Here is a 13,882-nt window from a genome sequence, read left to right on the forward strand (position 1 = left end):
GGGAAAAGTGGGGGAAGTCTGATGTGGGTGATTCGTGACAAGTGTGCTATTGCACTGTCATTTTGCAAGGCGTTACCACTTGAGGAAGCTGGACACAGATGCCTTTGTGAGCTTTCTTAAAGTTGTAGGTGAGTGCTAGGCATGTGATGTACACCTGTGCTCCCAGCACTTGGGATGCTGAAGATCGGGAGTTTGAGGTCAGCCTTGGGCTATATTCTAAGTGTCACAGCTCTGAGGGGAAAGGCTTCCCCTGGAAAGTGTTACAGCTCTGGGGTGGACATCCATGTGTAAGAGCTACCCAGACAGGTGTGAATAAGAAGAAATGGAGGAGGAGAGAGCAAGTTTAGATATAAAAGATTTTCAGATCATTTGTTTGTGCAGTGGCAGAAGCTGCCGCTATTGAGAACCGAGCATGCCACTTTTGGCCCCTGAACTGTAACGAGGCCAGCTCTTTGTAGTAATAGGCGAGGCTTTAATAAAACCTGAGTCTGTAGAGGAAGAGAGGAAGGGTGGCAAATGAACTCCGCCTGAGGGAGGTTCTGTAGGCTCCCAGTGGGGGCTGAGACACAAGAGGGCCTAGAGAAGCTGTGAGACTCCCAGGGCTGAGCTGTGAGAGGGGCTTAAGGAAACTGGGGCTTAGCAGGCAGCTCCTAAGGGGAGGAAGCCAGGAAACAGGGTTCCAACAGAGGGAGAGGAGCACACGTCTTAGTAACTGGAGAGTTGCCCACGTGGTGGTGCCTGGAAGGTATAGCAGGCTCCAGGAGCCAGAGAGAGGACTCTTACTGAGTAGGCGAGGAGAGACAGATGGTTAGAGCAGGTGGAAGGGAGAAGCGGTTGAAGAAGTGGACTCTAGAATTGGGAACCAAATAACGATAGGCAGCAGAAGCCAGCAGAAACAGGCGATCCACACTCACCTTAAGAGAGTCAAATCAGCTACTTGAGTCAGCTTGAGATGCTGAGGAGCGGACGTGCAAGGTTAAGTGTGGCGTCTCCCAGTGCTACCTGAAGAGAGAGAACTCGTGTTTGGAGACCCTCGTATGTTAGAAGGTGGGACAGATGGTGAGGAGAGAAGACAGTAATGGGTGACCTGAAGGTTAACTGTTGGGATTTGCGTATGAGAAGCTCGGAAGCGACCAGAGCTCGCAGGCAAGGTGCCCATCCTTGGATAGTATGGTCCAATTTTTTCAATAAGTATGCAACAGGGCCACCAGTTGGTGACCCAGGACTCTGAAGGCATGTTCCCTCCTTTTCTGTAATGTGGAAAGAAAGGGAAGAGGTAAGTTCAGAAGCTGTAGGGCCAGGGCCTGGAGGGAGGCCTGTTGAAGCTTACAAAAGGGCTTGGCAGCAGGTGTAGGTAGCGAGGAATCAAGAGCTGCCTCATCTAAGGAGTGGGCGAGAAGAAAAAGAAGGAATCCAAGAGTGTAAGAAGCCAGCCATCCCTAGGAAGGATGGAATTTCATCCTTGGTGGGGACTGTGTGACTAAGCCAAGTGTTTTCTATCTGGGGTAATGGCCTCGTGAGTGTAGTGATAGCTAATCCCAGATAAGTAACTCGAGGCTGGACAGGTGGACCTTTGAGGGTAGGTCCCTATATCCCTGGCTGGACAGAAAATTGAATAAGGTATAGGTGTTGGCCTGGCAAATTTGCAGGGGATGGACTACCTATGTATGTTGGGTAAGCTTGGATTTAGGACGAGGCAAGGAGAATAAATCAAAGGTTGGAGCCAGGCCAAATACATGTGGGCTGGCCTGGAACCCCTGGGGGATCCACCTGGAGGTCAGCGAGGGAAAAATGTGTCAGATTGTGTGGTTTGGAGAGGGAAGAGAGGACTAGCCAGGAAACCTGGTGTCAAGCAGATGGAGGAGTGAAGGAAAAAGAAGCTTCTCACTAGGGGATGGGTCAGGTTGGTACCACTAGGAAGGAGTGGGTGAAGGGAATACCCCTAAAGATACAGCTAAGTGGTTTGGTGAGGCTGGCAAGGCTGTCCCCCTGCTCCGACAATAGAGTAATGAGTAGAGTGGGTCCCCCAAATTTCATCAGAACCAAAAAGTGGCCCGGACCATATGGAAGATGGGCCACTTTGAGAGAGTGGTGACCACCCAAGGCTCCCCGTTGAGATGGTGGTGGTCAGGCCAAAGAAGCCTGAGGCCCCCTCGGTCATGCATGGTCAGACCTAGGAAATTGGCTGGAGGGCAATCTGGGCTTGATGCACCCATGCCTCGAGCTACATGAGGACAGTCAGCAGCCTAGTGTCCCTCTTGATGGCACTTTGAACATGGTTGGAATGGTTTACAATTCTGACTGCATTCCAAGCAGGGACCTAGAGGTTTTCAGGCTTTGGGAGGCCAAGGTACCTGGGCAGTTGCTATGGCCAGTCCAAAGGCCTTCACTAGCATCGGGTATTTTTGTTTTGGGGCATGTTCATCTCTCCCATGGTGCACTTTGAAGGCCACAGCTAAGACGTCTACCTGTGGTGGCAAGGGTCCTTTTTCTTTCTTTTTTTCTTGGCCCTGGTCTTGGACTGGTGATCAAGTCAGGGTCAGGGTGTTCTTTCCTTGGCCTTTTTTTTTTTTTTTTGGTTTTTCGAGACAGGGTTTCTCTGTATTGTTTTTGGAGGCTGTCCTGGAACTCGCTCGGTAGACCAGGCTTGGTCTCGAACTCACAGAGATCCGCCTGCCTCTGCCTCCCGAGTGCTGGGATTAAAGGTGTGCACCACCAATGCCTGGCTCCTTGGCCCTTTTACCCTACATATTTAGCAAAACCTATTCTCAAAAACAAACAAACAAGCAGAAAACCCTAAACAGAGCAAACCAAGTTCATTTAAATTTTTTAAATTAGTTTAACTATTGAAAAATGGACACTATGATTCAAAATGAGTTCTGATAAACAATGAGCTTTGAACAACCCAACTATGATGGGCCCATGCTGGGTACCAAACTCTCTTATTTTTTTTTAAATTTCCAAGTCGTGTGTGTGTGTGTGTGTGTGTGTGTGTGTGTGTGTGTGTGTGTGTGTGTGTGTGTGTGTGTGCGCGCGCTACCTGCCATGGGTGTTAGGAACTGAACTCGGGTCCTCTGGAAGAGCAGCCAGTGCTCTTAACATCTGAGGCATCTCTCCAGCTCCGAGACCTTTTTGACTAATGTTCAGCAGGGTATTTGCACAGGGACTGGTGAACTTATCCTATGTTGCCTGGGGAGCAAGATTTGGCCTCTGAGGCACCACTGGTGAACACATCTTGCATGGCAAGCAGAACAGCTTATTGTATGAATTGTTATCGTGACTTTGCCTCTCCTTTAGCGGCATCATCTAAGGTGAGTGAGTAGCCAATAGTGAGGGCTCCTCTAACTGTAGAGGGAATGGAGGGGAGGATTAAAGGGGTGCTTAGTAGCAGGGTGAAGAGGTGGCTGCCGTGGGGGGGAGGGTGGGCGGGAAAAGAAGTGCTTCTTGTCTTTCGTTCCAGTTTACTACTTTGACTCTTCCCTGATGGGAAGTGGGACCATGGAGACTCAGGCCAGCCTGGGCCATGTAGCAAGTTCCTGCCTCAAAGACCAGCACCACCAAATGACCCCGGAAGTTTCAGTAGGGGCGTCTGCACTATGTTTCTTGTACCATTTTTACAGTTTGTTCATCTTAGAAGACTGGTCACTTCCTCCCAGGAAGGCCCATGGATAAACTATCTTCCCACTGAGCTAACCAAAAGCTCCGTAAGGAACACAGGTGCCAGCAACAGGGCTCAGTGGGTTAAAGAGAGATGCTGCCAAACGTGCAGCCCTGCCCACTAGCACTCCTGGTTCAAAGACACTCCTGTGTGCAGGCAACACAGTGGAGAGCAACAGAAGAAGACACCAACGTCATACCAGACCACAGAGCCAGAACCCAGTTTTTATTCTATTGCAAAAATTTTTCTCCAACAGCACCATAAATCCCAAGCAGCCTCCAGCTCCCGCCTCCACTCTGCTGTGTTAGGCCCAGCATAAAGCACAGGAAAACAGTGGAGTAGACATAACAGCTCTTTTCTCAGATTTTTTTTTCTCTGTCTGCTCTGACTTGTCACTCAGGAATGCCATGCTTGTTTATTTATTTCCAGTAAGAACTGATCTAGGCTGCAATTGACCTTTGAACTCACACTGGGAGCATTACTGTTTTACAGATCCCGGGCCAGGCCAATGGTACTTTCTTAGTTTCAAGAGAACTGTTGTTGAACAGAACCCAAGGTCATTTGTATGTTTCCCAGGCTTAACGGTCAGAAACGGAAGAAAATGTGAGATCTATATCGGTGTCTGAAGTAAGTAGGTTTCTTTCTTATCAGGAAAATATCTCAACAACTAATGTTTTCTTGGCTTCTCCAAGGCATAGCACAATCATTTTCTTGAAGAAATTAGACACCCCCATGTACAGTTTCAAAGCATCTGAGACAATAATGTTTGCACTGTGATCTGTGGTAGCATTCGTATGATACTCAACAGTCTTCTACATCAAGGCTTTTTAAAAATTGTTTCGGAGATATCTGGGCTCAGATTCCTTCATGGCAGCCCCCCACCCATCCCATGCTGAGATTACAGAATAAGGTGCTTAAGGGGTAAGAAATCCTGGAAACATCCATCACTCAGTGTGTGATTCCAGACCCAGGGTTTCTGAGCGTTTATGTGTTTGAGTGTTTTGCTTGTATGCACCACATGTGTGTTTGGTGCCTGTGGAGGTCAGAAGAGGGTGTCGTATCCCTGGGATTGGAGCTACAGACAGTTGTGAGCTGCCTTGTGGTTCCTGGAAATGAAACCTAGGTCCTCTGCAAGTGTAACAAGAGCTCTTAACCATGGAGCCATCACTCCAAGCAGTGAACATTTATGTCTTTCAAACTGAAATTTAACACTAGGTGGCAGTAGAGCTCTCACAATTTAAGCCCTTCCAATTAACACGTGAAAGCGCAAAGTTCAACCAGTCTATACCTGCTTCTCTGACTGTAAAATGCAAGATTAAGTCACTTTCCTCTTTCCTGTGTCAGAATACTCTGAACAGGGAAGGGTTTGTTTTGGCTCATCGTCCATCATGGCAGGGGAATCACGGTACCAGAAGCTTTTTAGGCAGCTGGTCCCTTTGTGTCTGCTTTCAGGAGGCAGAGAGAGATGCCTGCCGGTGCCCAGGGGGCTTGTCTCTTTGCTGGTTCTTTATCCTACCCAGTAAAGCAGATCTCGAAATGTTCTTAAAAGGTTCATTCAGTGACTAAACAAACATGGCCCCCAGCAAAGAAAAGCCAAGTTAGGTGTGAATATGGCTCTCACATTATTATTAAATCACTTAACATTTTTAGCTGCATCTTACATATAGTGGGGGCTGGGTAGTGGTGGCGCACTGCTTTAATCTCAGTACTTGGGAGGTAGAGGCTTGCAAATCTCTGTGAGTTTGAGACCAGCCTGGTCTATATAGCAAGTTCGAGGACAGCCTCCAAAGCTACCCAGAGAAACCTGTCTCAGAAAAAAAAAATGGGGAAAGAGTTTTGTGTGTGTGCCACAACACACAAGTCAGGGGACAACCTTCAGGAGTTGGTTCTTTCCTTCGACTATGTGGGTCCTAGGAATTGAACACAGCACAGTCAGACTTGACAGGAAGTGCCGTTGCCTACTGAGCTATCCTACCAACCCCATAAGCTTCATTTTAAAATGAGAAACACAATTTAAATATGGTTGTATTAGTTACAGTTTCTATTGCTGTGAAGAGACACTGGGCATATCTTAAGCACAGGAGTCCTCAAAGCCCACCTCCACGTGACACACTTCCTCCAACAAGGCCACACCTACTCCATCAAGGCCATACCTCCTAATAGTGCCACTTCCTATGAGCTTATGGGGGCCAATTACATTCAAACTACCACAGTTGTTTAATTAAAAAAAAACCCAACTAGGTGTGGCCAAATTGTATCTCAAGCTTAGTCACAGAGTTTTGGTTCTGGAGCATCCACCAACACCGAGCTCAGAAGATACTTCCAACCAACATCAAGCTCAGAGATGAGATACAACCAACACCAAACTCAAAGGCAAGATACAACCATCAACACGAGTTCAGAGACAACGAACAGTGGGAACAGCCTGCAAGGACCGAAAAGTCAAAACAAGGCTGGTGGTGGTTACACATGCAGAGGCTTGGGAGTCACTGCCTACCATAAAGAGGCCCGCGTCAAAGACAAAAACAAACAGAAAGCAAGGCAGAATAAACTGTGCATGTTTTCATGTAATTTCACGATTGACGCTCACACCATCCCATGTCAGGGGTACAGCTTGTCTGACATTTGGTAATAAGACTCAGAGAGGCCGGGCGGTGGTGGCGCATGCCTTTAATCCCAGCACTCGGGAGGCAGAGGCAGGCGGATCTCTGTGAGTTTGAGGCCGGCCTGGACCGACAGCCTCCAAAACAATACAAAGAAACCCTGTCTCATAAAACCAAATAAATAAATAAGTAAGTAAGTAAATAAATAAATAAATAAAAAAAGACTCAGAGAGATGGTGCCAAGGCTCGTAGAACAACATAAGTGAGATTGGGGCCAGCAAGATGGCAAAAGTCTGGATTCAGTAGTCAGGACTCACATGGAAGAAGAGGAGAGCCGACCTCTCCAAGTTATCCTCTGACCCCCCCCCCCAAAAAAATAACCAAATAAAAATGTTTTAAAACTAAATTCAGGCCAGGTGGTGGTGGCACACACCTTTAATCCCAGCACTTGGGAGGCAGAGGCAGATGGATCTCTGTGAGTTCGAGGACAGCCTGGTCTTCAAAGAGAGTTCCAGGACAGCCTCCAAATCAACAAAGAAACCCTGTCTCAAAAACCCAACCCCCCCCCCCAAAAAGTGACAACTAAGTTTGGAAGGGTTTTTGCTATAGTTTAGCCTGATTTCTTTAGTCTGTCACATCCCATGGATTTAACACAAGACTGTGAGGCCATTTCTATACAGACTCCCCAGAGAACACTTTTACAGCAGCAGCCATGGAACCCACGTGTGTGGTACACAGGGGATGCAGAGCAGGAGACCTGAGTTCAAGGTCAGCCTGGTTTATACAAAGAATCCCAAGACATCCAGGGCTACACTGAACAAAACAAAACACAACCACAAAAACAGCGGTTGGGGAGCCCAGGTGTGGTGGTACACGCCTGTAATCCCAGTGCTAGGAAAGCAGAGGCAGGAAGATCAGTTTAAGGTCATCTTAGCACATTCCCAGTTCAAAGCCCGCGATACATGAGAATCTGTCATAGGGAAAAAGTCATAGCAAAAATTAGGATATCTCTGAGTTGGTAAGGAGAAGATTTAGACACACGATAATAAAAAAACTGACTTTCAATGACTAAATTAGTTTAGTCTATATTTCTGCAGTGAACAACAGGACTAATGGAGCCCAGTTACAAGGACACTGATTTCAGCTCAGTACAGGGCTGGTGGCAGGGAGAGTAAGTCACCACAGAAGCAGCATTGCCTCGGAGAAGAGCCTGAACCAGCCTGTGTTCTGCAACAGAGCTGCTACGTACTCGGAAGGCAGGAAGTACAAAACAAAAGCTCCACTTGCCTGACTAATAAAATGAGAAGAATTTTGTTCAGCAGGGAGCTTTAGAAAGAAGGGAAGACCAGAAATGTGAATGTCATGTGGACGGAACAGGTTCCACTTAGGAGTAAATATGTATATAGGTATCCACATACCCACACAATAACAATTAGTGAGGAGAAGGCCAAGACTTTGAAGTAGGGGAAGGGGCAGATGTGAGGATTTGGAGGGAGGGCTGGAGGGGAAGATGTTGTGATTACATTGTGATTTCAAAAATAAGATAGAAAGACCATGAAGCAGGGTGGGAAGGCCTAGTCCCCAGGAGGACACAATGAGAAATTTGCCAGTGTGTGACTAGTTTCTTGACATTAAATATGAAATCCTCTCTGCCCCCTTCCCGCCCTATCTTTATCCTCTACTGCCAACCCTGAGAAAAGTATGTCACCCACAATGACCTTGTGTCTGTGTTGTTTTGTGGGCCTGGAAAGGACCAGAGGTCAGGACGGGGAAGCAGCCACCAGAGAACGGCAAATGTAGGTGCTGACTTTGAACTGGGGCCAAGCATGGCTCCCAAGGGAGTGTTGTACTGGATGGGTAAACACTGAGGCGATACAGGAGCTGGCATAGAGTCAAAGTTTGTAACGTTAGCACTTGGGAGGCTGAGGCAAGAGGATCAAAGCGAGTTCAAGGTCAGTCTCGGTTACATGTCAAGCTCTTGTTTCCAAAAGAATTAAAGGAAGAGACGGGCATGAATTTCTGTACCTTCAGAATTTCACAAATAGAGGGTTTGTTTTTACATAGATTCCATCACCTGCATAAGTTTATGTAACTTTTTCTTTTCATATTGTCAGGAATGTATAGGGCTGGAGAGATGGATCTGACGTAAAGAACCCGGCTTCACAATCATGTGGTTTGGCGTTCAGACCCCATAGAACAAGTCAGGCATCCCTGTAAATGCCTGTAACCCCAACTCTGAGGGGCACGGAGACAAGCAGGTCATTGGGGTTTGCTGTTTTCCAGTCCAACTGAAAAGGCTCAAGCCCCAGGTTCCAGGAGAGACCCTGCCTCAAAGGAATGAATGGAGAGTGATGGAGGAGGGCACACAGCGCCCTCTGCTGGCCTCCATGTGCACACGCCCACTCACAAAATGCACATATTTATATAAGAAAATAAATAAATAACATATCTTTCACCCAAAGCATTTTTTTTTTGGTTTTTACGAGACAGGGTTTCTCTGTATTGTTTTGGAGGCTATCGGTCCAGCCCGGCCTCGAACTCACAGAGATCCGCCTGCCTCTGCCTCCCGAGTGCTGGGATTGAAGGCATGCGTCACCACCACCTGGCCACCCAAAGCATTTTAATGTCCTCTCTTCAGCATGTTCAAATGGTTAGCACCATTACGCTTGTCCTTTGAGGGCATTAAGTAAAAAGGAACAACAGCCAGAGACAGCCCTGCTCTGTAGAGCCCAGCTCCAGTGGCGCTCTCCAGCCCCTCTGAGCATAGATTACACCTGGCCAGGCCTGGTCCAATTCTGACCCTGAGAACTGGAGAGTTCTTCCTGGCTGCTTTCTATCACCTGCCAAAACTGGGGTCTTAGCAAGAAGTCCAGGGCCACCTGGATGGCTCAGTGGGAAAAAGCAGTTGCCATGCAAACCCAATAATTTGAATTTGATCCCTGGGTTCCCTAGTAAAAGGCAAAGAGCCTCTTTGGACTTCTGTGTGCTCATTCTGGTATTACACGTTTCTCCCTCAATATTGAATGCAAACGTCTTTCGAAGAAAAGGAAATCCAGTAGCTAGTGTGTCTAAGGAAAGACACCTGTCTTACTAGTGACCAGGTACCCTGGCTAGTTTTGTGTCAGCTTGGCTCAGGCTGGAGCCATCTGAAAGGAAGGAAGCTCAGACAAGAAAATGCCTCCATGAGATCTGGCTAGAGGGCATTTTCTTTCTTTTTCTCCTTTGTTATTAGTAATTTTTAAATTTATTTTACATCCCGACTGCAGTTCCCCCCTTCTCTCCCCCCATCCATCCCCTTTCCCCAACTCCCCTCTGCACCCATCTCCTCTGTTTCTGCTTAGAAAGGGGCAGGCCTCCCGAGGGTGTCAACAAAGCATGGCCTATCAAGTTGAGGTAGGTTTTATTAAGGCTGGGTGAGACAACCCAGTACGAGGAGTAGGTTCTCAAAAGCCAGCTCACGCATTAGGGACAGAGCCTGATGTAGCTGGAAGTTTCTCTCTCGCCCACCAGTTCCTGTATAACCACTCCCAGGCTTATATTAATTATACATATTTGGCCCATGGCTCAGGCTTTTACTAAGTAGCTCTTACGACTTAAATTAACTATTTCTATTATTCTGTGTATCGCCAGGAAGCCGAGGCCTTATTTCCTCACATTTTGCTTCTCCAGTGGCTGCTGTCTTCTCCCAGACTCCGCCTTCTTTTTCCCTGTATCTTTGCTTGGATTTCCAGCCTGGAACTCTTCTGCTTTGGCCAAATCAGCTTCTTTATTAACCAATGATAATAAGACATAGTCACAGCACACAAAAGGGCATCCTGTATCACCCTGATCCCGCTGCTAGGAGTCCCACAAATAAACCAAGATACACTACTGTCACACATGTGTAGAGGGCCCAGGTAGGTCCCATGCAGGCTCCCTAGCTGTGGTCCAGAGTCTGTGAGCGCCTATGAGCCCAAGTTAGTGGTTTCTATGGGTTCCCTAGTGACATTCTTGGCTCACCCCTCCCCCAACTTGTACGATCCTTCCTCCTCCTCTTCCACAGGATTCCCTGAGATCAGGTCTGTACTTGGTTGTGGATCTCTGCATTTGTTTCTATCAATTACTGGGTGAAGGCTCTCTGACCACAATTAGGGTAGTCATCAACCTGATTACAGTAGACGGCCAATTCAAGCACTGTCTCCACTATTGCTAGGAGCCTTAGCTGGGGTCATCCTTGGGGATTCCTGGAGTTTCCCTGGCACCAGGTTTCTCCCTGATCCCCAAATGCCCCCCATCAGGACATCTCCTTTATTACTCTCCCACTCTGTTCCACCCCCAACCCACCTAACCTGATCCCTCATGATCCCATCCCTACCACCACCACCCCCATCCAGGTCTTAGTTAACCTGGGAGATCTTTTCTACTTCCCATTTCAAGGGAAATCAGAGTGTCCCTCTTTGGGCCCTTCTTGTTACTTATCCTCTCTGGTCCTGTGAATTATAGCCTGGTTATACTTTATAGCTAATATTCACTTATGAGTGAGTACATACTATATTTGTCTTTCTGGGTTTGGATTACCTCATGCAAGATGATTTTTTTCTAGTTCCATCCATTTGCCTGCAAATTTCAAACATGTCATTTTTTTACCACAAATGTACCACATTTCTTTATCCATTCTTCTGTTGATGGGCATCTAAGGTTGTTTTCAGGTTCTGGCTATAATGAATAATGCTGCTATGAACATAGTTGAGCAGGTGTCCTTGTGGTATGATTGAGCATCCTTGGGTGTATGCTCTGGTTTAGCTGGGTCTTAAGGCAGATTGATTTCCAATTTTCTGAGAGACTGCCATATCAATTCCAAAGTGGCTGTATAAGTTTGCACTCCCTCCAGCAGTGGAGGAGTGTTCCCCTTGCTCCACATCCTCTCCAGCATAAGCTGTCATTAGTGTTCGTGATCTTTGCCATTCTGACAGGTGTAAGATGGTTATCTCAGAGTCATTTTGATTTTCATTTCCCTGATGACTAAGGATGTTGGAACATTTCTTCAAGTGTATCTTGGCCATTTGAGATTCTTCTGTTGAGAATTCTCTGTTTAGATCAGTACCCCATTTTTCAATTGGAGTATTTGTCATTTTGATGTCTAGATTCTTGAGTTCTTTTTATATTTTGGAGAACAGCCTTCTGTGAGATGTGGGATTGGTGAAGATCTTTTTCCATTCTGTAGGCTGTCATTTTTGTCTTGCTGACAGTGTCCTTTCTTTGCCTTACAGAGCTTCTCAGTTTATTGATTGTTGCTCTCAGTGTCTGTGCTACTGGTGTTATGTTTAGGAAGTGGCCTCCTGTGCCAATGCATTCAAGGCTACTTCTCACTTTCTCTTCTATCAGGTTCAATGTAGCTAGATTTATGTTGAGGTCCTTGATCCACTTGGGTTTGAGTTTTGTACATAGCAATAGATATGGATCTATTTGTAATCTTCTACATGTTGCCATCCAGTTGTGCTGGTACCATTTGTTTAAGATTCTTTTTCCACTGTATAATTTTTGAAGATGATATGGTAGGACACATAAGTGTCCCCAGAAGTTCTACCAGAGAGTTCCTGAAGCTGACAAATACCTTCAGTGATATGATTGGATATAAGATCACTGGGAAAAAATCAGTAGCCCTCCTATTTATAAATGATAAACAGGCTGAGAAAGAAATCAGGAAAATAACAATAGCCACAAATAACATAAAGTATATTGGGTTAACTCTAACTAAACAAGTGAAAGACCTGTATGACAAGAACTTTAAGTCTTTGAAGAAAGAAATTGGAGAAGGTATCAGAAAATGGAAAGCTTTCCCATGCTCATGGATCAGTAGGATTAACATAGTAAAAATGGCTATCTTACCAAAAGCAGTCTACAGATTCAATGCAATGCCCACCAAAATTCCAACACAATTCTTTGCAGATGTTGAAAGAACAACACTTAACTTCTTATGGAAAAACAAAAAACCCAGGGTAGCCAAAACAATCCTGTACAATAAAGGAACTTCCAGAGGCATCACCATCTCTGTTTCAAGCTCTACTACTGAGCTATACTAATAAAAACAGCTTGGTATTGGCATAAAAACAGACATGTGGATCAATGGAATTGAATTGAACACCCTGACATAAATCCATACACCTACTAACACCTGATTTTTGACAAGCCAAAATTTTACAATGGAAAAAAGAAGGCATTTTCTTAATTAGTGATCGATGGGGGCGGTCCCAGCCCATTATGGGTTCTATATGAACACAGGCCGAGCAAGCCATTTTGAGCAAGCCAATAAGTAGCACCCTCCATGGCCTCTGCATCAGCTTCTGCCTCTAGGTTTCTTGCCTTGTTTGAGTTATTATCCTGGCTTCCTTCAATACAGAAGTGTAAGCCAAACAAACCCTTTCCTCCCCAAGTTTCTTTGGCCATGGTGTTTCATCACTGAGACCAGGGATATAAGGATAAGATAAGAGATGGTGCTAAAGAGGAACTGTATAAGGCAGGGTGGGCACATGCTAGCTTTGTACTCTGTCTTTCTGCCTCGGTTTCTCAAGTGCTGAGACTGAGGTCTGTGTCACCATTCCTAGCTTGGGGAAGCAATGCGCATAACTAATAAGAACCTGAACTATTGGGGTTCTGCCTGTATTTGCATCTTGGTCTTCCTGTTGGTGTCTTTGGCTCTGTGCCTGGTTTCTTCTTCTGTGATATGTACTAGTACTTATCTCAGTGGGGACCACGTAATGTTCTGAATTTCCAGTGTGTTTCCAAGTTCTTTATGCTTTCTTAGCAGAGCCTCCGTGACCCCCAATGCTCAGACTTGTCATCTTAATTTCCTTGGACTTAAAACACTGAGACTCTACTCCTGGCCCATGTCTTTGTTTATGTCAAGAAGTTTGTCGATATATTTCACTCAGAAACTTCATTAGGTTGACGTCAACGGTAGCTCTTCTCAACATGAGATACGACAGTTGATATAAACATTAACAGTGGGTTGTGCCAACTGTGAGATATAGAACCATTGGCATAAAGGTTAACATCAAAGGTAGGTCATGTTATCTGTGAGATAGAACCATTAGTATAATGTGAAGAGAACTTTTTTTTTTTACCTCTCAGCACATTCTCCTATAAACTCAGAACTCCAGTTAGTCATGAGATAAATAATCAGAGAAATACCAAGTAAGGGGGATTCTGTAAAATCCTCAAGTGAAACTGTCGGGTCTACAAAACCATGAACTACAGTTTTGTTATCTGGGAGATGAGGCAGATGGATTGTGAGTTCAAGGGCAATCATGACTTTAAAACTTTGCCCCTTCAAGTGAACAGTTTCTGGGATGTATTTGTTAATAATTGTCATTTCTAACTCGATTTGGTGGCATGCTCTTATAATCCCAGAAATTGGGAGGTGGAAGCAGGAGGATCAGGAGTTCAAAGTCATCCTCAGTTATACAGGGAGTTCAAGCCCAGTCAGGGATACATAGAACCCTGTCTCCAAGACAACAACAGCAGCAGCAGCAGCAACAACAACAATAATCTATAAAATCACAAACCTAAGACAGTCGTTGGTGACATACACCTTTAATCCCAGCACTCCGGAGGCAGAGGCAGGCAGATCTCAGTGAGTTTG

The sequence above is a fragment of the Mesocricetus auratus genome, unplaced genomic scaffold (genome assembly GCF_017639785.1).
Source record: "Mesocricetus auratus isolate SY011 unplaced genomic scaffold, BCM_Maur_2.0 Super-Scaffold_6723, whole genome shotgun sequence".
NCBI classification, from domain to species: domain Eukaryota; kingdom Metazoa; phylum Chordata; class Mammalia; order Rodentia; family Cricetidae; genus Mesocricetus; species Mesocricetus auratus.